General features: G+C 44.3%; 1 pseudogene; it reads left to right on the plus strand.

The window, feature by feature from the left end:
- The first annotated feature begins 11,982 nt into the window (after window positions 1–11,982).
- LOC130039230 (voltage-dependent anion-selective channel protein 3-like) lies at window positions 11,983–12,803 on the plus strand (annotated as a pseudogene).
- The last annotated feature ends 10,742 nt before the right edge of the window (window positions 12,804–23,545 follow it).

Consider the following 23,545-nt stretch of genomic DNA (forward strand, 5'->3'; position numbering starts at 1 on the left):
GGTGCCCGCTTGAGCAAATCGACGAACAACTGGACGACAGTGCAGTGCTCTCCCTCTATCTATCTATCTATATATACATATGTATATATATGTATATATGTATATATTGAGACTAATATCCAAGACCAGGGTAAACAGAGGTCAGAAGGACTGGTCAATGGTTAGAAGCTTGCTGTAAGAGTGTGGTGGTGGTGGTGGGGGTGGGGTCATGAAGTTAAGACAGAGCAGGGATCAACATGACAATAATAGTTGGAAATGATCATTTTTGACAGAAACTGAGTTTAAAGGAATATACCTGAAAACTTTTCATTATCTGTTTTGCAAACCATAAGGCCCAAAAGGAGAGAGAGATAGAGCGAGCGAGCAAGAGAGAGAGAGAGAGAGAGAGAGAGAGAGAGAGAGGTGTTTGCCTTCTATGCAATTGACCCAGGTTCAATCGCTGGAATTCCATGTGGATTTGGAGCACTAAATAGCTAACACATCTCTAGAGCACTGCTAGGAGTAATTCCTGAGAGCAGATCCAGGAGTAAACTCTGAGCATCGCCAGGTGTGGCCCCAAAACAAAATATAAATAAATTCATTAGCGTGTGCAAGCATCACAGTATATTCTTCCATTAATCATCAAAACAACATCATTAACAACAGTGAAGGAAAGAGAGAGGGAAAGGTAATAAAAATAAAATGATTTAAAACATGGCACTATACCTTTTGTAATTGTCCTCTCCCCCCATGATGATTCATCCAATTTCTGGTGATCCGTCCAACTTGTTGTGTGTTCACCTGTGTATTCCTCCTGACCCAGGTATGTTTCCTTTTACATCATAATTTTAAAATGACAAAATTATGGAAATGGAGAACAGATAGCAATTGCCGTGGATTAGGAATTAAGTGAGGGCCTATGAGATAGACGGGGTTAAGGCACTTTCCTTGCACATAGCCAACACCAGTTCGATCCCTGTGACCCCATATGGAACCCCAAGCACTGCCAGGAGTGATCTCCAAGTACATAGCCAAGAATAAGCCCTGAGCACCACTGGGTGTGGCCCCCAAACAAACAAAAACAGCTGGGGGAGAAAATAACTGCCTTCATGTAGCTGAGTTGGATTCAAGCCCCAGCACCACATATTGTCCACCCATGAAGCACTGTCAGTAGTGATCCCTGAGCACTTTTCTAGGAGTAACCCCTGAGTAGAGGTTAGTGTGACCCCCAAACAAAAAGAAAATGCAAGAAAAGCAATAACTGGGTGAGGATAGGAAAGAATAAAAGTAGGTGTTGGCTATATGAGGGTTAGCATGAGGGATCCTTGGTTATGGAAAAGTCCTGTGACTTTGTCAATGTTAGTATCTTGATTTTAATATGGTACTGTAGTTTCAATGGCTGTCACCATTGGGGAACACTGAATAAAGAGTGTAGTGGGATATCTTTGCATGATTTCTTACAGAGCATGTGAATCTATAATTATCTCATATAAAAAGTTTAATTTGTTTGGAGAGATAGTACAAGGATTAAGGCGCATGCAAACTCACTGACCCTGACTCTAATCCCTGATACCACATATTGCTCTCTAGGGCTTCTAGAAAACACTCCTGAGCACAGAGACAGTAACAGCCCCTGACCACTCTTGGGTGTGGTCCCAAAATAAAAATTTTGTTTTAGGATCTCAGGATAAGTCTCAGTAGTAGAGTCCATGACCTGCTGCATGGGTCCCTGAGTCTTATTCCTAGCACCACCCCATATCATCATGTGCACTCTGTGGCACCACATCAAGTATGATTCCCAGCACTGCAAAACAATAGTATAGCTTTTGTTTTAGGGCTACAATCAGTAGGGTTCAGAGACTACTGACAGCTCAGCACACTGGGGTCATTCCCAGCAGTGCTCAGGATTACGTGGTGCCAGGGATCAAATTTGGGTGTGTTACCTACAAATTCTGTACTCCAGACCACTGAATTATCTCTCCAACTCAACAGTTTGATTTGTTTGTTTGGTTTTTGGGGCCACACTCCATAGTCTTCAGGGCTTACTTCTCCAGGTTCTGCACTGGTGGACTTAGGGGACCATTTCAGAGGTTGGGGACTAAATCCAGGTCAACCACAGGCAAGGCAAGAATTCTACCTACTGTAGTATTTCTTTGGACCCCAATAGTTTGATTTTTAAAATAGGGTAAAAATGCAGAAAAAATGGCATTTAAGGGGGTATGGTGCTGCCAGCAGGTCAATCTGTACCTGTGAGGCGAGTGCATCAGCAGCCTCATGGCGCCTTCAGACTTCCAGATACCCCAAAATTGCTGCTGTGCCTTTGGCCAGACCCCAAAAACTTGGGGCAAAGTTTACCAAGAAAGTAAACGGCCAAAAGTTAGGTACGTGGGAAACACACCCACAAACCACCTCCGGCTCAGCTATATAATTGGAGGCAAGGCCTCTTTGGTTCCTGATTGAACTGCTTAATGGACATGATCCCAGAGACTCAGAAACGAATCTCAGAACCCAGTGGCTTTAGGTAGAAATGCGTCTGGTCTCTGCAGTAGACTACCGGTGCTGGGCCAACCCAGGTGGGAATAGGTTTCATGCCTTGGCCTATTCCCCCTGGCGGCCCAGTGGCCGCCATCTGTCTGAGGCTACTGGATAGTCACATTTGGGCCCCCAGTGACGAGACACACAGGGCCTCACGGGATGAGGGTGGAGCCGGGCTTGTCCTCCCCACCCCAACGAGACCCCAAATCATCGCCCACGAATGGCCTCTCTGGCTCCTGATCAAGCTGCTTAACGGCCATGATCCCAGAGACTCAGAAACATCTCAAAACCCAGTGGCGTTTGGCAGAAATGCATCCGGACTCCACAGTACGTTACTGTCGCCGGGCCACCCCAGGGAGGAAAGGGTGTTGTCCCTCCGCCTGCTCCCTCTTGGCGACTTGGTGGCTGTCATCCTCCAGAGGCCATTGGACAGTCAGGCTTGGGCCCGCAGTGATGAAACTTGTTGGGTCTCACGGGATGGGGGGGGGGGGGGGAGGTGGAGCCGGGCCTGTCCTCCCCACCCTAACGAGACCCCAAGTCATCGCCCACAAACGGCCTCTCTGGCTCCTCATCAAGCTGCTCAACGGCCTTGATCCCAGAGACTCAGAAACAAATCTCGAAACCCAGCGGCTTTTGTCAGAAATGTGTCTGGACTCCGCAGTAGGTTACTGTCGCCGGGTCACCCCGGGGGAATGGGTGCTGTCCCTCCGCCTGCTCCCTCTTAGCGACTTGGTGGCTGTCATCCTCCAGAGGCCATTGGACAGTCAGGCTTGGGCCCACAGTGACGAAACTTGTTGGGTCTCACGGGATGGGGGGGAGGTGGAGTCGGGCCTGTCCTCCCCACCCCAATGAGACCCCAAGTCATCGCCCACGAATGGCCTCTTTGGCTCCTCATCAGGCTGCTCAACGGCCATGATCCCAGAGACTCAGGAGCAGATCTCTAAACCCAGTGGCTTTTGGCAGAAATCCCTCCAGATTTAAGTGTTAAAATTTCAGAATTTCAAAACCACATGGCCCTACTGCAGCCACACGACATCATATGTTATTCATAACCAGCAGTAGAACACAAATTGTCTATTGTTGCCTTTTCAGCAGATCTGAGTGTTGGGGTAAAATCTTAAATAATGGTGGGTCTGGTGTCAAAATAGTGAATGTGATCAAAGTAGAGAGAGAGTAATGTAGAAATCATCTGCCCCACAGGCAGGGGGAGGGTGTGGGATAGGGGTATACTGGGATTTTTGGGGGTGGAGAATGGGCACTGGTGAAGGTACGGGTGTTTCATTGTATGACTGAGACTTAGACCCAAAAGCTTTGTAACTGCTCTCACGGTGATTCAATAAATAAAATTATAAAAAAATGGAAAAAGAAAAAAAAAGTAAGGTGGAGTTCATGCACAATTCAATCAGCTAATCAGTGGCTGAATAAATAGCAGTACTCCTACAAAAAAAGAAAAAAATGGCATTTAGAGGTAAACAAAACGTTAAACACCTATTGAGGAAAAAAAAGAAGATACTAAAGCAATAACCACTTCTACCTTAAGTTATAAACAGAGGCCAAAGAGATAGTACAGAGAGTAAGATTATCTTCTACATGGCTAACCCTGGTTAGCACTGTCAGGTGAAACCCAAAAAGTCAAAAAAAAAAAAAGAAAGAAAGGAAAAAGACAAAAAGATAAACAGAAAAGAGATAAAAACACAAATTACCAAACTCAGGCATGAAAGAGAACATAATATTACAGAATTTTATTTATTTTTTTAGTGGGGAGTCATACCCCGAGGTGGTCAGGGCCTACTCCTAGTAATGCCGAGGATCAAACTGGGTTGGTCGCATGCAAGGCACGCACCTTGCACCCTCCTTTCCTGAAGTAAAATGTTTTTAGGAAAGTAGGGGGGGGGAGAGAGAAGGAAGGAAAGAGTGAAAGAGGAGAAGAGAGGAGGAAGGAGAAAAGAAGAGGAAGTGGGGGGAGAGTGGTGAGAGGATAAGAGAGGAGAGAGGCATAGAGGAGGAGAATATGAGAGGATGGGTAAGAGAGGGGAGGGAGAGGGCGAATACGGAGAAGGGGAAGAGCAAGGAGAGAGGAAGAAAGGAAAGCGAGGAGGAGGAGGGAGGAGAGAGACAGACATTTTCAAGGTAGAGCAGGATTCTCCTGAAGGGAAAAGTCGAGAATTCACATCTAAGGAGAGAGAAGTGGCGCGGGAAGGTGTGGGGAGAGGGAGAGACCCAGACAACCGGCTTCAAGATAGAGCAGGTTTCTCGGGGTGGAGTGATGGTACAGTGGGGAGGGTTTGCGGACCCGGGTTCAATCCCCGCCATCCCATAAGGTCTCCCAAGCACCGTCAGGAGTAATTCCTGAGTGCAGAGCCAGGAGGAACCCATGAGCTTCGCTGGGTGTGGGTGTGGCCCAAAAAGAAAAAAAAAAAGGAAAAAGAGCAGGATTCTTATGAAGGGAAAAAAGTCGAGAATTCACATCTAAGGAGAGAGGAAGTCGAGAATTCTCATCTAAGGAGACAGAGTAGTAGGGCGGGAAGGTGCGGGGAGAAGAGAGAGACACAGACGTCTGTCTTCAAGATAGAGCAGGATTCTCCTGAAGGGAAAAAGTCGAGAATTCACCTGGAAGGAGAGAGAAGGGGAGAAAACGCCAAAGCGGGGGGGGGGGGGGGGGGGGGGGAAGAAGCAAAAACGGGCAGGAGAGGGAAATGGTGTCTGTGGTACCACTGTGGCCCAGCTAGAAGCTTCTCCTGAGAGGAAAAGCCAACAGTTCACAGGAGAGGGAAAGTTGGGGGAGAGGGGGGAGGATAGGCACGGGACACTCCAGGGAGCAGGGAGATTGTCACCTAACTAGAATACCGAGAGTTTATGCGCCCCCCCCCCCCCCCCCCCGTCCCCCAAGGGGGGACTCCGCCCCTCCAGACTCTCAAGCCGGGTCCCTTTAAATGCATTTTATGGATTAACAGATAAAACCCTGTGAAGTCCACATAGTAAAAACCTTAGATGAACCAACTTAGGCAGACTTCTGAAAAGACACCCATCATCCAGCCGCACCCACAGGTCGCAACCAAGTGACCCTAGTGAGACGACACTGAAATACCAATAAAGCCTTCCCCCAGACCAACACCCCAGATTCCAGCAACTTCATCAGGAAACTGACCGATGAGAAGAATTTTTTTTTAAAGAAAATCTTTAAAAAAATTTAAATTGTCAGCCGCACAGAAGCGGTCTCGTGTGTAAAAACTGGTCAGTCAATCCCCGACACATGATAAAATTGGATAAAATCAAGAAGAACCTTACCTGTGACTGGAGGAAGGGCTGCGTTGCTGGTTTCTTGGCTCCGCGGGTGACGCTGGCGGGGCCACCAGGTCTCTAAAGACGCTGGAACCAACTGAGCACCCAAACTCGGCAAAGCCACCTGAGGCACAACCCGTCCTCCCGGCCAGGGACTACGCCCAGGCCCCGCCCCGCCCCCAGCCTGCTGGTCCAGGTGCGCCTGCGCACTGGGGGTGGCTCACGTGCGTGCGAGGGCGCTGCACGTGCACCCGCAGGTGTCCAGTGTCGCCCAACCCGCAGGTGTCCAGTGTCGCCCAGGCCTCCAACAGCTTTGCTGCCGGCTGCGTTTGTGTTAGAAACGACCATCAACTTTCCCAGTTGTGGAATCCTGAAAGGAGAAATCAAGGAGCGGGTGCAATGATACCCTTTCAGTAAAAGAATGGTCAACCACAGGGTCTAAAAGGAAAATGAGATGGTGTTTCACTAACAAAAATTTAAAAAAAAATGTAAATGATGGAGAATGGGCACTGGTGGAGGGATGGGTACTAGATCATTGTATAACTGAAACCCAAGCACAAAAATTTGTAAGTCTACAACTGGACCTCATGGTGTTTCACTAATAAAATTTTTTAAAAAAATTAATAAAAGGAAAATGAGAGCAAGAGAAAGGAAAGAGACAGAGAGAATGGCAGCCATGGAGGCAGGCTGCAGGGGTGGGAGGGGTGGCGGAAGGGAAACTGGAGCCGTTGGTGGCGAGAAATGTACACTGGCGGAAGGACGGGTGTTGCAAAGTTGTATGACTGAAACTCAATCGTGAGTGTGTATGAATCTCGAGGTAATTCAGTTTTTTATTTTTTTAGAAAAGTGTGATGGGCTGGAGGGATAGCATAGCGGGTAGGGCGTTTGCGGCCCAGGTTCCATTCCTCCATCCCTCTCAGAGTGCCCGGCAAGCTACCGAGCGTATCCTGCCCACATGGCAAATCCTGGCAAGCTCCCCGTGGCATATTCAATATGCCAAAAGAGAGTAACAAGTCTCACAATGGAGACGTTACTGGTGCCCGCTCGAGCAAATTGATGAACAACAGGAGGACAGTGCTACAGTGCGGAAAAATGTGATGCAAGTCATGTGGTTAAGAATTTTGTAAGTCTACAACTGTACCCCATAGTGTTTCACTAATAAAAATAAAAAAATGATTTTGCAATATCACAATATTGCACTAGACATACTAAATATATCATCTATTTATAAAATGTAATCATGAAATCAAATAACATTTGAACATATTAAAAAAAAGAATTTCATGTTTGCTCTAGGGGTAAAGGCAGCTCAGATAGAGAAGGGAGCACCAAATAAAGGGTGTTGGGAAGATCCGCCCAGGACGGGAGAAGCATGCTGAAAGTAGACTATAGACGGAACATGATTGCCACTCAATTCCTCTTTTGCAAACCACAGCACCCAAAAGGAGAGAGAGAACAAAAGAGAATGTCCTGCCGCAGAGGCAGGGTGGGATGGGGAGGGGGGTGTGGGAGGGATACTGGGATCCATGGTGGTGGGAAATGGGCACTGATGGAGGGATAGGTACTTGATCATTGTATAACTGAAACCCAAGCACAAAAATTTGTAAGTCTACAACTGTACCTCATGGTGTTTTACTAATAAAAATTAAAAAAAAAAATTCGTGTTTGGTTCATGTGCTGCCTGAGCCCATGTGCTGCTTATGCCCACATGGCGGAGCACATGTGGTGCCTGAGCACATGTGTTGTCTGCATCTCCCCTCTTGAGATGTGTACTTTCATGCTTTCGTGTCTAATGTTAGGATGTGTGTAGGGGCTCTCTCCACCCTTGGAGAAGCCGGCGTTCTCTCTGAGCACGTAACTTTGTCTCTCTTACTCTCCATTCTCCCACTTATTCGATTATCCCTTTCTCTTTCTCTCCAAAAACCTCCAAATAAAATCTGTTACTTCAAAAAAAAAAAAAAAGAATTTCGTGCTTGGAGGCCACCCTCCACACGCTTGGAGGAGCCTAACCCAAGTGGTAGCTAGCAGAAAAACCCAGGTATGTGGGTCCCGTAACTGAGACCTTCAGGCCCGCTCAGATAGGGACTGGGCCTCCTGCACCCAGCTGACCTGGGTTTAATCCTCAGCACCACATACAGTCTAAGTCTCACCAGAAGTGATTCCTGAGCTGAGTCAGGAGTAAGTCCTGAGCACAGCCAGATATAGCCACCTAAATATCTCTGCCTCCAAAAAACTTGGAAATTTTTTTTTTTTAGAATTAAAGAAACAAATCAAAGAAAATACAAGGAATCACATCTACAAGTGATGAGCTGTTACAAAGAAAGTTAGTTCTCCCAATTAAGACATTTGGTTCTTTGGGGGCCAGAGTGATAGTACAGAGGTAAGGTGCTTACCTTGCACATGGCAGACCTCGATTTGATGTCCGGCACCCCATATAGGCCCCTAGGACCCCATCAGCAGTGATCCTGTGCAGAATCAGGAGTGAGCCCTGAGCACTACTGGGAGTGACCCAAAACAAAACCTGGACATGCTTTCTATCAAGGTACTAACTAAGCAAAAATTCCTATATGCAAAATCAATGTCAATTTATTAGATTTTACTTAGTAAGAAAGGCATTGTATACATAGTCAGACTGTCCCATGTGCAAATTGTAGGGCATTTGAAATAGTTGGATTAAGAGACTAGAAGAGGCATAGAATATTAATGGCGTCACAATCACAATCATCCTGTTGTTCGTCGATTGCCTCGAGCAGACACCAGTAATGTCTCCTTCGCCCTAGCCCTGAGATTTTAAAAAGTGCCATATTCAAGACTCTTTCAGGGTTAGGAGAATAAGACCCATCATTGTTACTTGTATTTGGCATAATGGGTACACCACGGGGAGTTTGCCAGACTCTGCCATGTGGGCAAGTTACATTCGGTAGCCTGCCAGGTTGTCCAAAGTAAGAATGAGATAATAAGATGTCACGCAGCCGCGAATGCTGCCATGTGCTTCCGGGAGCTGGGTTTTAGAGTCTCTGGGTCTTGGCCATTGATGGGATTACACATGTATAATTATTTAAATATTAAATTGTTTTTAAAGTCCAATTATTGTTCCTGGAGCTTGGATTGTTTTGGAGCCACACTGGCTGTGCTCAGAGCTACTCCTGGCTCTGTGCTCAGGGATCACTCCTTGCCCTGTGCTCAGGGCTCACTCTCGGCAGGTCTCAGGGGATATGCATGGTGTTGGGGATCAAATCCAGCTTGGCCACTAGCATGGTAAGTGCCTTACCTGCTCTACTATCTCCCTTGCCTTTGGAGTACAGCTTTTTATTTGCTGTACTTTACTTACACACCCAAGGATGGGCTGGAGCGATAGCACAGCGGGTAGGGCGTTTGCCTTGCACGTGGCCGAACCAGCCGACCCAAGTTCAATTCCTCCACCTTTGATTCCTCCGCCCCTCTCAGAGAGCACGGCAAGCTACCAAGAGTATCTCGCCCACGCGGCAAAGCCTGGCAAGCTACCCGTGACATATTCAATATGCCAAACACAGTAACAACACGTCTCACAATGTTACTGGGCCTGGTCAAGCAAATCGATGAACAACGGGAGGACAGTGACAGTGACAGTGAATGACAGATGTTACACTATCTTTCAAATCTCACAATTTGTTATGAGATGTTACTGGTGCCCGCTCGAGCAAATCGATGAACAATGGGAGGACAGTGTAACATCCAAGGATATCACCTCAGAGTTGCAAGCTTTTTCTTTTACAGTGGGGTGGGGGGTGGCACACCCAGACATGCTTAGTAGTTATTCCTGCCTCTGGTCTCAGGGATCATTCCTGAAGGGGCTCAGAGGATCATATGGGGTTTGGGGGATCAAACCCTGGTATGACATGTGAAGGTAATTTTACTACCCACTGTATAGCAACTCAATAGTTGCTCTGGCCCCATGGGTTGCAAGCTTTTTAAGGAAAATTTATTCATATATCCGTGTATGGTTTAGAAGAATAAAAACGGACCTCACTTTCTTTCTTTTTCTTTTTTTTTTTTTTTAAAAAAAAGAAGAGGACTAAAGCAATAGTATGGCAGGTAGGGTGCTTGCTTTACACAGTCAACCCAGGTTTCATTCCTGGCACCACATACGGTCCTCTGACCTAAGCACTGACAGGAATAATCCTTCAGTTCAGAGCCAGGATAAGCCCCAAGGACCACTAGGTGTGGCACAAAAATCAAAAAGGAAGATCAGGAGGGGGAAGAAGAGGAGGAAGGGGGCTAAAGCAATAGTATAGTAGGTGGGGGTCTTGCCTTGCACTTGGCTGACCCAGGTCAATCTCCAGCATCCCATATGATCCACCAAGCCCCACAAGGAGTGATCCCTGTTGCAGAACCAGGGCATAGTTAGGTGTGTCTCACAAAACAAAAAGAAAGAAAAAAATGGAATTCAGTGGTAGGGCTTTGGTTTGCATATCTGAAGCCCTGAGTTTGGTCCCTGACAAAAGAAGGAAGAAAGGAAGGAGAAAAAATTAAAAAAGAGGGAGGGAGAGAGAAAGTGAGAGGAGGAAGGACACATTATTTCATAAAGCCACCTCAAGAAAACTAAAATAAATATTCCTATTTTAACATAAATGCAAGAAATCTTAAAATATAAACCAACTGAATTAAGCAACATGTAAAGGGATCAAACGCTGGCCAAGTGGGATTTATCCTGGAAATACAAGGCTGATGTAACATTAAATGATGTAACACTAAAAAAAAAGTGACATAAAACACATGTTCATCTCAATATCTGCAGGAAAAATCTCACAAACTCGACCACCATGATAAAAACTCTGAAAAGGCAAGAAATCTAAGAGAACTTTCTAACATCACATGCAATTGTGAAAAACTGAAGGCTCTCTCTCAAGGTTAGGACCAAAACAAAGATGATCCCATGTGGGACTTGTAACTGAAAACTCCATGTTCAACAAAATCAGAAATGGGTAACCTCCCCCTATCTCCTCCTGTTTCTGGCACCTTGGCAGTCACACCCACAAGCCACCTCTGACTGGCGTCATGTAATCTCATCAACGGCCAAGATCCAGAGACTCATTATAAATCTCTCAGAAGAGAGCATAGAACAACAAACACACCACAGCCATGCCGCCAGACCCCACACCAGACTGTTTCATTTGGGGCAACCCAGCAGGGGGTTGGTGAGGCCCCTCCCCACCCCTAGGAGCCAGCCCCGGCAGCTGAAAGACTGGACTCAACTGCTGTCATGCTCATGGTCACTCTCCACATGCTTGGGCCAAGCCTTGCCCATGAGTGAACCTACTCCTGGACAGCGCAAGCGCAAATGTGACTGCATGACATCTCATACTTCACATCATTAATATTCCAAGAGTAGCGCACCACATTCAATGGTGCTTAAAGTCGAAGACAACCAATTTTAAGCACAGCGGTAGGGCGTTTGCCTTGCACGCAGCCAACATGGCTGACCTGAGTTCGATTCCTCCGCCCCTCTCGGAGAGCCCGGCAAGCTACCGAGAGTATTCGATATGTCAAACACAGTAACAACAAAGTCTCCAATGGAGACGTTACTAGGCCCGCTTGAGCAAATCGATGAACAACGGGAGGGCCTTTACCTTTTTTTTTAAATATATTTTTATATAAATAAATAAATATATATATATATAAGCACACAAGTCTCAACCTTTACCAACATGATAGTAATCTCTTATAGAAGGGCTTAATAGGACGGGTGAAATACAACAATCTTCACGCACTTTTCTCCAAGGAAACTTTTTTTGGATCATTTTCAGGGGGTTATTCATAACAAACAATACAAAATAAATTATTTCGGTTCTGCTGTGGGGCAGGAGTTAGGGTTCAGGATGGAAACATCCGAAATATGGTGGTGGGAGGGTGTAATGGTGGTGGGGTTGGTGTTTGAATATTAAATGTAATCAATTATTGTGAACTACTTTATAAAAATTTAAAAAAATAAAGATAATCCCTATTGCCACTTCCATTTAACAGTGTTATGGAGGTTTCATCCAGTGCAATACAGAAAAAAAAGTTAAAGGCAACCACATTGGAAAGTAAGATTTAAAAGTCTTTATTTGCAGACCTTCAATGTTTCCCTGGCTTCCCTGCCAAGCCCTCAGGTTGGAGATATGTGTAGCACACTGACCTACTGTGACCTAGGGAAGGCTGCCAAGGATGTCTTCAACAAAGGATGTGGCTTTGGTCTGGTCAAAATAGATCTGAGAACCAAGTCTTGTAGTGGAGTGTAATTTTCTACTTCTGGTCATGCCTACAATGATATAGGGAAAGTGTCGGGGAACCTAGAGACCAAATACAAGGGCTGTAATTATGGACTTACCTTTGTCCAAAAATGGAACACAGACAATACACTTGGAACAGAAATCTCTTGGAAAAGTAAGTTGGCTGACGGGTGGAAGCTGGCTCTTGATACCGTATTTGTACCGACACAGGAAAGAAGAGCAGGAAATTGAAGGCCTTCTATAGAAGGGATTGCTTCAGTCTTGGCAGTAGTGTTGACATAGATTTTTCTGGACTAACCATCTATGGCTGGGCTGTGTTGGCCTTTGAAGGTTGGTTTGCTGGTTATCAGATGGGTTTTGATACAGCAAAATCCAAACTTGTCAGAGTAATTTTTCTCTGGGTTACAAGACTGCAGACTTCCAGCTGCATACTCATGTGAATAATGGCACTGAATTTGGAGGATCGATCTACTAGAAGGTTGAAACATCAATAAACACCAATAAACATCAATAAACATCAATAAACCTTGCTTGGACAGCTGACAGTAACAATACCCGTTTTGGCATTGCTGCTAAGCACAGACTGAATTGTAGAACTTCTCAATGTGCTAAAGCAAATAATGCCAGTCTGATTGGACTGAGTTATACTCAGACCCTTCAACCAGGAGTCAAACAGACCTATCAGCTTTAGTTGATTGAAAGAACTTCAAGGCAGGAGGTCACAAGGTTGGGCTGGAATTTGAACTAGAAGCTTAATGTGATTTTAACGAAAAAGTGTCATATTTTCCCCTGGAGGTGAAGAGAAATGTTTTGGCCTAAAAAATCTGTGAAATTTCATAAGTGTGAGCTTTTATTCTTCCAGAGAATTGTAATTCTCCCCACATTTGTCCATAAAGATCACAGGTCCATTCTAAAGGAGGTGCTTGAAAGCTTGCCTTGTAGTTGACAGGTCTGTGCCACATTTCAATTAAGTTTTGCAGTGTCAGTTTAATTGTTTTCCACAGCAACAATATAGTGTCATGTTACAAAGGAAATGACCTGATCCTCCGATTTGTTCATCATATCCTCCATGTCCCACATCACTTTTTCATGACCCTTTAATATATTGGTCTTTGTGCTATAGTGGAATCTTTGGTTTTGCATCACAGTAAAATAAAATAAACCCATCACATTTGAAACAAAAAATAAATAAAAAATAAATAAAAGACCTTATTTAAAGATAATATGATTCCAGGCATAGAAAATCCCAAGTAATTCACACACATACCCCAAAACTAGAACCAAGAAACAAGTTTATTAAGGAAATAATGTCAATATGTGAAAACTAGGACTGGAAAGACAGTGTAGGGGGTAAGGCTCTTGGGTTGCACATGGCCAACCCTGGTTCAGTCCCCAGCATCATATATGGACTTCCCAAGCACTGTCAGGAATGATCCCTGGATAGAGAGCCAGAAGTAAGCTCTGAGTACTGCTGGTGTGCCCCCCAAACAAAGCAACCAGAAAGAAGGAAGGAAGGAAGGAAGGAAGGAAGGAAGGAAGGAAGGAAGGAAGGAAGGGAGGGAGGGAGGGAGGGAGGGAGGGAGGGAGGGAGGGAGGGAGGGAAGGAAGGAAGGGAAAGAAGGAAGGAAGGAAGGAAGGAAGGAAGGAAGGAAGGAAGGAAGGAAGGAAGGAAGGAAGGAAGGGAGGGAAAGAAGGAAGGAAGGAAGGAAGGAAGGAAGGAAGGGAAAGAAGGAAGGAAGGAAGGAAAGAAGGAAGGAAGAAGGAAGGGAAAAAAGAAGGAAGGGAATGAAAGAAAAAGAAAGAAAGAAAGAAAGAAAGAAAGAAAGAAAGAAAGAAAGAAGAAAGAAAGGAGGAAGGAAGAAAAAAGAAAGAAAGAAAGAAAAAGAAAGAGAGAGAAGGAAGGGAAAGAAAGAAAGAAGAAAGAAAAGAGAAAGAAAGAAAAAAGAAAGAGAAAGAAAGAAAGAAAGAGAAAGAAGGAAGGGAAAGAAAGAAAAGAGAAAGAAAAGGAAGGTAAAGAAAGAAAGAAAGAAAGAAAGAAAGAAAGAAAGAAAGAAAGAAAGAAAGAAAGAAAACTGCATATTGTAGGATCATGAAGAAATTTTGTGGAGTGATATAGAAAGTTTCTATATCTTGTTTGGACTGTTAAGTATATAGGTGTATAAAATAATCAAAACAGCAACTTGAGGGGGCAGAAGAGATAGTACAGGGGGTTAAGTGCTTGCTTTGCATGCAACTAATTCTCGTTCAATCTCTGGCACTACATTCAGTCTCCTGAGCGCTGCCAGGAGTGATCCCGCCTGAGCAAGGTTGGATGTGGCCCCAAAACAACATCCTACAAAAACAACCAAGAAATCTGAAGTCTATAATTTTTTATTATAATTACAAATACATTTAAATCTGCATTTAAAAAATCAGCGCCAGAGAGATAGCACAGAAATAATAAAATTGGAAAAATATCAAGAATGGAGATTAAATATACTTCTCAGCAACCACCAGGTCAATGAGGACATTATAGCAGAAACTAAATAATAGCTGGAGACAAGTGAAAATGAAAACACGGGTTATTAGAGCATCGGGATGCAGCAAAAGTGGTACTAAAAGAGAAGTTAATGGCAATACAAATCTTCAAAACACATAAAATGTTTAATTTTATTGTTCTTTTGGTTTTTGGGCCAACCCTGGAGCTATTCAGACACTCCTCTGGGTGTGGTGCTCAGGGGACTCTCGGTTCCTGGGACTGAGTCCAGGCCTCCTGCATGCAACGCATACACACCAACGCTGACCGCTATCTCTCCAGCCTCCTGCTAACTCTTTTGGAGTTAACAGTTGAAATTGTGGTTCTTGTTTTTTGTTATGGGGAATATATCACTCACTGTATGCTTGTAATAGGAAATTCTATTTGCTAAGAATTTATTGCCAGAAATATCTATTGTGTAATTTCACTACTATTTAAGAGGCACTAATTCGCTTGCTGGTGTTGGGTTTCTCCCTATAAACTTGTGATCCTAAGAGAGGCGAAAACAAATTCCTACGTGGAGCCTGTTTCTTTGACGTTTCTTTTTTTGCTGAGGTGAGTGACAACAAATACCGTATTATGAATTCTCAAAGCAACTTAAGTCAGAGATAATTTCCTCTGAGGAATTTTTTTTTTTAGAAACACTTTTGGGACTAGTATTTTCACCTTTAATTTTAACCAAGACTGAATCAAAGGTGGCTTGTTTTATTTCATAATAGAATAACGTAACAGAGATGTTATTAATCATTCCCTTTGGATTAACATTTGTGTGTCTGACGATTGCTGCTGGAATAAACTGCTGGAACAAACATCCTTCTGCATAAATCTTTGTGGACATGAGCAAATATTTATGATACATTCCAAGATACAGAGTTCTGGGTGAAAGGGGTGCAAGTAGTTGAATTTCTGATACACACAAATTGTTCTCTTTATTTTTCCACTTTATTGAAAAGAAGGGCTGGAGCGATAGCACAGCGGGTAGGGCATTTGCCTTGCACACAGCCGACCTGGGTTCGATTCCTCCACCCCTCTCGGAGAGCCCGGCAAGCTACTGAGAATATCCCGCCTACACCACAGAGCCTGGCAAGCTCCCGTGGCATATTCGATACGCCAAACACAGTAACAACAAATCTCACAATGGAGACCTTACTGGTGCCCGTTCAAGCAAATAGATGAACAATGGGAGGACAGTGCTACAGTGCTATTGGAAAGAAGGGGAAGCCAGCCCCTTTCCCTCCACAAACTCTGCAGCGTGGTTTCGGCTGGGTCACTCGGGGCATCCTGCGGGCTGAAGAGCCCCCCTTGCTCCAGGTGAGAGGTCACTGGCGGCTCAGCACTGCAATGCATGGATTTATGAGTGGGAGGCGAGTTGAGGCCCTGCTGGCTCTGGGCGTTGACTCTCATATCTGAGGCCAAGGCTAAAGCTAGAGGCGAGGGGGGTGTTTAACCAACTCCAGGGAACTGTTCTCTTTAAAGAAAGGATGGGGAGGAGGCAGAGCGCTAGCACAGCTAACACAGTACAGATTGCACCGTCCAAATAGTGCAATAAAAAAAAAAAAGACAAAAAAGAACGTACGGGGGGCTGAGGAGATAGCTCCACTTGCTGGAACTCATCCTTTGCATGAGTCCTGGTACTGCCCAACCCCCACGGCTCTGCCCCAAACTACCAGTTTATACTTCAAACCAACAAAATATTTTCAATAATAGTTAGAAAACTATTCTCCCCTTCCCAATTTTAGCAAACGAAAATGAATGCCATGAGACTGGAGAGAGAGTAGAGCAGTCAGGGTGATTGTCTTGCACGCTGTGGCCTTGACAGGAATGATCCCCGAGTACAGAGCCAAGAGCAAGCCCAGAGCATCGTGGGGTGTCACCCCAAAGCCAAAAAAGAGAGAGAAAACAAAAAAGAGAAAGGAAGGAGGAAGGGAATTGCATTTCAGGTTTTTTTTAAAACTTTCACTGGGGAAATGGAGCAATAGCACAGCGGGTAGGGTGTTTACCTTGCATGCGGCCAACCTGGGTTGGTTCGATTCCCAGCATCCCATATGGTCCCCTGAGCACCACCAGGAGTAATTCCTGAGTGCATGAGCCAGGAGTAACCCCTGTGCATTGCCAGGTGTGACCCAAAAACAAACAAAAAAAACTTTCACTGGAATTTTTCGTTTGGGGGCCACATCCTGCTATGCTCAGGGCCTACTCCTGCTCTGCATTCGGGGATCACTCTTGGAAGGGTTCAGGGACCATATGGGGTGCCAGGCATCAAACCTGGATTGGCTGCATGTAAGGCAAGACCCTTGCCTACTATACTATCTTTTTGGCCCAAAAAGGAATTGTTTTATTGTTAGTTTTCACATCTCGGGCTGGAGTAATAGCACAGCAGGTAGGGCATTTGCCTTGCACGCAGCCAACATGGCCAACCCGAGTTCGATTCCTCCGCCCCTCTCAGAGAGCCCGGCAAGCTACCGAGAGTATCTCGCCCACAAGGCAAAGCCTGGCAAGCTCCCCGTGATGTATTCGATATGCCAAACACAGTAACAAGTGTCACAATGGAGACGTTACTGGGCCCGCTCGAGCAAATCGATGAACAACGGGAGGACAGTGACAGTGACAGTTTTCACATCTTATCACTGGATACATCAACTACTTCACAAATAAGTATTGGGCATTTGTATTTCTTCTGTAAATAGCCTACCCATATTTGTAAGATTGTTTTTCCCTGTTGTTAAGAAAGCTGAAATCAGACAATCAGTGCTTTATCCCCCCAGAACATAGGATGCCTAATGTATGTAAATATTCCCTGAGATGCAATGATTAATAGGAGCAGATATCCAAATTCTTCCTTAACTGTGCTATTAACCATTGAGTATAGAAAAGGCCCCAGAGCAATAATACAGAGGGTAGGGCATTTGTTGCCTATGGCCAACTCAGGTTCAATCCCTGGTGTCACATATGGTTCCCTGAGCACTGCCAGGAGTGATTCCTGAGTGCAGAGCCAGGAGTAATCCCGGAGTAGCGCTGGTATGCCCCCAAAACAAAAACAAAAAGGACCCAGGGCTCAACACAGAACTCACTTTCTCTGGTCCAGCAAGACCCTACAATTTAAGGAAGTCACTGGTTATAGTATAGCCTGCTCCCCACTGTGGAGTCTGAGGTAAAAAAAACCAAAAAACTCCATGGAGACAGATGCCTCATCTGCTCGACTGTGGTCCACTTCACTGCCATTCACTTCTATTTTTACCCAAATCAAAATAGCAGCATTCTGTGTACTCATCTGTACACTTCTGAGAAATTCTCTCCCACTAATCTTTAGCTCACGTGAAGTGTCCCACTGAAATATTACTAATTTGTATTAGGAATATTAATCTTGCACTTTATCGTTTTAATATTTTGTCTTTGGGTCACATCCGTTGGTGCTCAGGGATTACTCCTGGCTCTGCTCAGGGATCACTTCTGGTGGATCACTTCTGGTGGGTTTAGGGATGGGATGATGGGATTGAACCTGGATTGGCCGTGCAAGGCAAGCACACTATTCGTTGTACTATCGCCCTGGCCCCTGTAAGTTTCAATATTTTATCTCACCTATTATTTTTTTAAATCTGTAAATTTTAACTTTTTATGTAAGTTTTTTTAAAAATTTTTATTCGTGAAACATCATGAGGTACAGTTGTAGACTTACAAATTTTTGTGCTTGGGTTTCAGTTATACAATGATCGAGTACCCATCCCTCCACCAGTGCCCATTCTCCAGTATAATCTAATGTTATAATTTTTTATGTATCAAATCTCTCAACATTTATTTAGAATTTTGTCTAAATAAAAAGAAATCCGAATAGGCTATTATATATACACATATATACATACATATACACACATACTTGTGCTGGGATCAAAAAACAGAACGTTAGCGGCTGGAGCGATAGCACAACGGGTAGGGCGTTTGCCTTGCACGCAGCCAACATGGCTGACACAGGTTCGATTCCCAGCACCCCATATGGTCCCCTGAGTACCGCCAGGAGCAATTCCTAAGTGCATGAGTCAGGAGTAACCCCTGAGCATCGCTGGGTGTGACCCAAAAAGCAAAAAAAAAAAAAAAAAAAAACAGAACGTTAAACATGCAAGACAAATGCTCCATTGCTTAACTACATTCTTGGCCCCCAAATAAAATTTTTGTTTTTGCATCACACCCAGCTGTGCTCAGGGCTTACTTCTGGCTTTTCACTCAGGGATCACTCCTCGTGGGCTCAGAGGACCATATGGGGGGCTGGAGATTGAACCCGGGTCAGCTGCAAGTAAGGCAAGTGTCCTACCCACCGTACTATCTCTCCAGTGCTTGAAACCTTTTTCCTATGGGAAGACTTTTTTTTTAATCTTTATTTTTTGATTGAGGTACTGTGATTTACAAAATTGCTAATGACGGTTTCCCATGTACATAATCTGACACCACACCCATCAGCGTGTACCCACCTTCCTCCCCAGGACCCCAATGACTCCCCTTCCTTTTCTCCCCTACTCCACCAAGTTTTGTGGATCAGCTCTCTAGTTCTATTACCTTTGGCCCTTTGTTACTACCACACTATTAAAATGAAATCTTAAATAAGATTTTAAGTGAGAAGAACGGTTTCTAGGAGCCTGAGAGATAGTAGGGTTTAAGGCTTTGCATCCCACAAACCCTGGTTTGAATACCTGACACCATGTAGAGTCTCTCAGCACCACCAGAGGTCACTCTTGAGCACCTTTCCTAACACTGCCCCTCCACCCTCCACGCCCCCAACCAAAACCAAAAACTATAAACGTTTAAAACAAAGAAAACCCCTTAAAGGCAATTCCTTCCTTCCTTCCTTCGAGCCAGGAATAGCCCCTGAGCAGTACAGGATGCGGTACCAACATTCCCCCACCCCCACATACCATGGCTTCTATTTGGTTCCCCTGTTTTTTTGTTTGTTTGTTTGCTTGCTTTTTCTGTTTTGGTATCCTTTCCAGATTAGGGTAGCAGGAACATTAGGGTTTTTTTTTTTTAATTTTTATTAGTGAAACACCATGAGGTACAGTTGTAGACTTACAAATTTTTGTGCTTGGGTTTCGGTTATACAATGATTGAGTACCCATCCCTCCACCAGTGCCCATTCCCTACCTCCAATGCTCCCAGCATCCCTCCCACCCTCCCGCCCCCCCCATCCCGCCCCACCCCTGTGGCAGGGCATTCCCTTTTGTTCTCTTTTTCCTTTTGGAGGAACATTAGTTTTGAATGAGTCCAAATTTCTCCACCCTCTTATTATTATTATTATTATTATTATTATTATTATTATTATTATATTCTGGCAAGTTAAGTAACAAAGGAATAATCAATTCTTCAAAAATTGGAGGGTGCATTGCCTATAGAGACCATAGGACCCTGCTGCCCAGGCAGTGGACACTGACTCAGCTTGCAGCCTTCTTCCCCGGTGCTCTAGAAGCCACTGGGAGGCCGAGCTCTTCCTGGCTGGGGTTGGTGCCATACAGCCATCAAGATCGCCTTCTTATGCTTGCAGAGGCACCTTAAGACACAGAGCCATCTCCTGGGCCCTGGAAGAGAAATTTTTTAATCACCTTGTTTCTTTTTTTTTTTTTTTGAGTTAATTGTGGGGTGTTTTTTTTTTAATCACCTTGTTTCTTGATTCTATTTTAATCTAATTTTTCAGATAGTAGGCAACAAAACATAGAGGGGAAATATATATATATATAAATAAATATATATATATATATAATCTCTGAGAGTCAGGCATGCTACCGAGTATCCCGCTCACACGGCAGAGCCTGGCAAGCTATCTGTGGCGTATCCAATATGCCAAAAACAGTAACAATAACTAACAATAACAGGTCTCATTCCCCTGACCCTGGAAGAGCCTCCAATACGGCAGCATTGGAAAGACGAGTAAGAAGAGGCTGCTAAAAATCTAGGGCTGGGACTAATGGAGACGTTACTGGCACCCGCTCGAGTAATCGATGAACAACAGGATGACAGTGATACAGTGATGCAGTGAATTTTTGTTAATTCTTGGGGCTGCGAAGGTAGTACAGAGGGCTGGAGCATATGCTCTGCATGGTGGAGCCCCAATTTTTATAAATCTTGGAGTTGGACAGCACAGGTGGCAAGGCGTTTGCCTTGCATGCAGCTGACCATGGCTCAATCCCTGGCAGGGTATATGGTTCCCCAAGTACCACCATGTGTGGGCCAAACACCACGGCTCTGCCCCCACCCCATTTCTTTTTTCTTTTTGGGTCACACCTGGCGATGCACAAGGGTTACTCCTGGCTCTGCACTCAGGAGTTACTCCTGGCGGTGCTCAGGGGAACATATGGGATGCTGGGAATCGAACCCGGGTCAGCCGCATGCAAGGCAAACGCCCTACCCGCTGTGCTGTCTCTCCAGCCCCACCCACCCCATTTTTTTTCTTTTAATTTTTATTAGTGAAACACCATAAGATACAGTTGTAGACTTATAATTTTTTGTGCATGGGTTTCAGTTATACAATGATTGAGTACCCATCCCTCCACCAGTGCCCATTCTCCACCTCCAGTGCTCCCAGAATCCCTCCCACCACCACCCTCCCCATCCCGCATTCCCTTTTGTTTTCTCTCTCCTTTTTACACATCCAAAAAAACCCAGTTGCTTTGTAAATAACTTCATCATATTGTGTAGTTATTTTAAAAAGTTCTTTTCCTCTACAACAAAACCAAACCTCAGATGGATCATCTTTGGACATTATAAGGAGGCAGGAGTAGTTTCTTTGTCTGGACATCATCTGGTTGACTATCCTCATGGCTAATTCTGAAGACTAATTTTAGAATTTATTCTAAGTCGTAGCACACTGGCTGCCATGTTGAGAACAGGCTGAAGAGGGGCAAGTATGAAAAGGCTATTGAGATGAGTCACGGGTAGTGTGGGGTGGGAGCATGCAGGTGGTAGGAACTGGTCCAATTTGGAAAGTATCTTGACAGGAAAGCCAACAGAATTTACATATGCAGTGGATTTTCATCAGTGATATGCATTAAAGGGAGGTTTTAACCAGGTACATCATTTACAAAGAACTTGTCTTTAAATTCTACAAAATTAAGACCTATTGTTTTTATATTTGTGCATATGCATTTACATTAAGCACAGAGCTTTGCGTATGTGTTGAAATTCAGGTGGACGTTTTACCAGATAAGAAACTTCTGACATAAGATTACAATAAATTAGCCAGCGGTTGCCAAGTTTTGTGTCCTATATTATTCTAGAATTTCTGGTAGCTGGTGCTTACAAAACCCAAGGGGGACATGTCAGATTTAAAATTAATGTCTGGATTAGAATACTGTTTTATTTAAATGTGCTCCTCATGCTACAACACACACCTTTCAAAATCAATCAAGGAACATTAATATGCTTCCTAAAAACTTAAATAACAAGTCACATCTATAGCTTCTAAACTACATGGGGTTCCAATGACTCAAAAGGGCACAACATTATGACTATGGCATCAAATCCCACATTAAATGAAATTAAGAAAGCAAACAAAAGAGTATCTCAAACTACTGAGGACTCAGTAAAATTCTGTGCTATTTGATATACTTACTCCACAAACTTGTTTCTCAACACTGAAGAGTTTCTCAAACTGTCAGTATCTGGGCCCCACCCCAAGCCAATTAAATCTGAATCTCTTCTCTACGGGACTTTTTTTTTTTTAAAGCTTCTTTCTCCCAGCAATTTTCAGGTCAATCTGAACTGGAAAACACTGCTCTAACAGAATCTGTGAAGCTTTTTTTTTTTTTTTTTGCTTTTTGGGTCACACCCATTGATGCTTGGGGGTTATTCCTGGCTCTACACTCAGGAATTACTCCTGGCGGTGCTTGGGGGACCATATGGGATGCCAGGGATTAAACCCTGTTGGGTCAGCCATGTGCAAAGCAAACACCCTGCCTGCTGTACTATTGCTCCAGCCCGTGAATCCATGAAATTTTTAAAAAGCAGGGTGGGATGGGAGGATGGGGGTGGGAGGGATACTGGGAACCGTGGTGGTGGAAAATGGGCACTGGTGGAGGGATGGGTACTTGATCATTGTATAACTGAAACCCAAGCACAAAAATTTGTAAGTCTACAACTGTACCTCATGGTGTTTCACTAGTAAAAATTAAATAAAATGCATTGGCCCCTGCCCCCCCCCCCCAAATTTAAAGCATAGCATAAAGTATAAAAACAAAGAGAATTAAAACTCAAAGGGTTTATCCTATATCACTTACTCTCAAAAGGTCCAAAGGTTACAAATATTAGAATCTACACAGTAACCACATTAAGTAGATAGGAAAAAAGGGGGAAAAATATTGGGTGGGCCAAAGAGCTAGCTTAATGCAGTTTACAGGCAGGAGGCTGGGTTCAACTCCCTTCAAGGCATGACCCCCCAAGTACTGCTGGGAGTGACCCCTGAGTAGGCCATGAGCACTGCTAGGTGTGGCCCAAACAGCACAAAGGGGAAAAAAACAGGGAGGGAGGGAGGGGCGAACTAGTCTTGAAGAATAATTTGTATCTTCAAGTTTTACCCGACGCAATGGTCCCTCAAGTTGGGGCTACTCAACGATGAATCATGAAAAGCAAGAAAAATTTTATTTCTAATAGGTTCTATGGTGTGAGCTATATAGCAAAACCTGGTTTTAGCAAAGTTTCATTTCTAATCTGTATTACTGCATAAACTTTATTTGGGAACAATAAATTTGTGCTCAAATATAGATTCAATCCCTGGAAACAACCCGAGTGCCTGAGAACAGACGACTGGTTAAAGAAACTGGCACACCTACACAAATGGAATACTATGCAGCTGTTAGGAAAGATGAAGTTATGAAATTTGCTTGTAAGTGGATGGTTATGGAGAGTATCATGCTAAGTGAAATGAGTCAGAAAGACAGGGACAGATGTAGAATGATTGTACTCATCTGTGGAATATAAAATAATATAATATGAGACTGACACCCAA

The sequence above is a fragment of the Sorex fumeus genome, unplaced genomic scaffold (genome assembly GCF_029834395.1).
Source record: "Sorex fumeus unplaced genomic scaffold, SorFum_2.1 ptg000086l, whole genome shotgun sequence".
In the NCBI taxonomy this organism is placed as follows: domain Eukaryota; kingdom Metazoa; phylum Chordata; class Mammalia; order Eulipotyphla; family Soricidae; genus Sorex; species Sorex fumeus.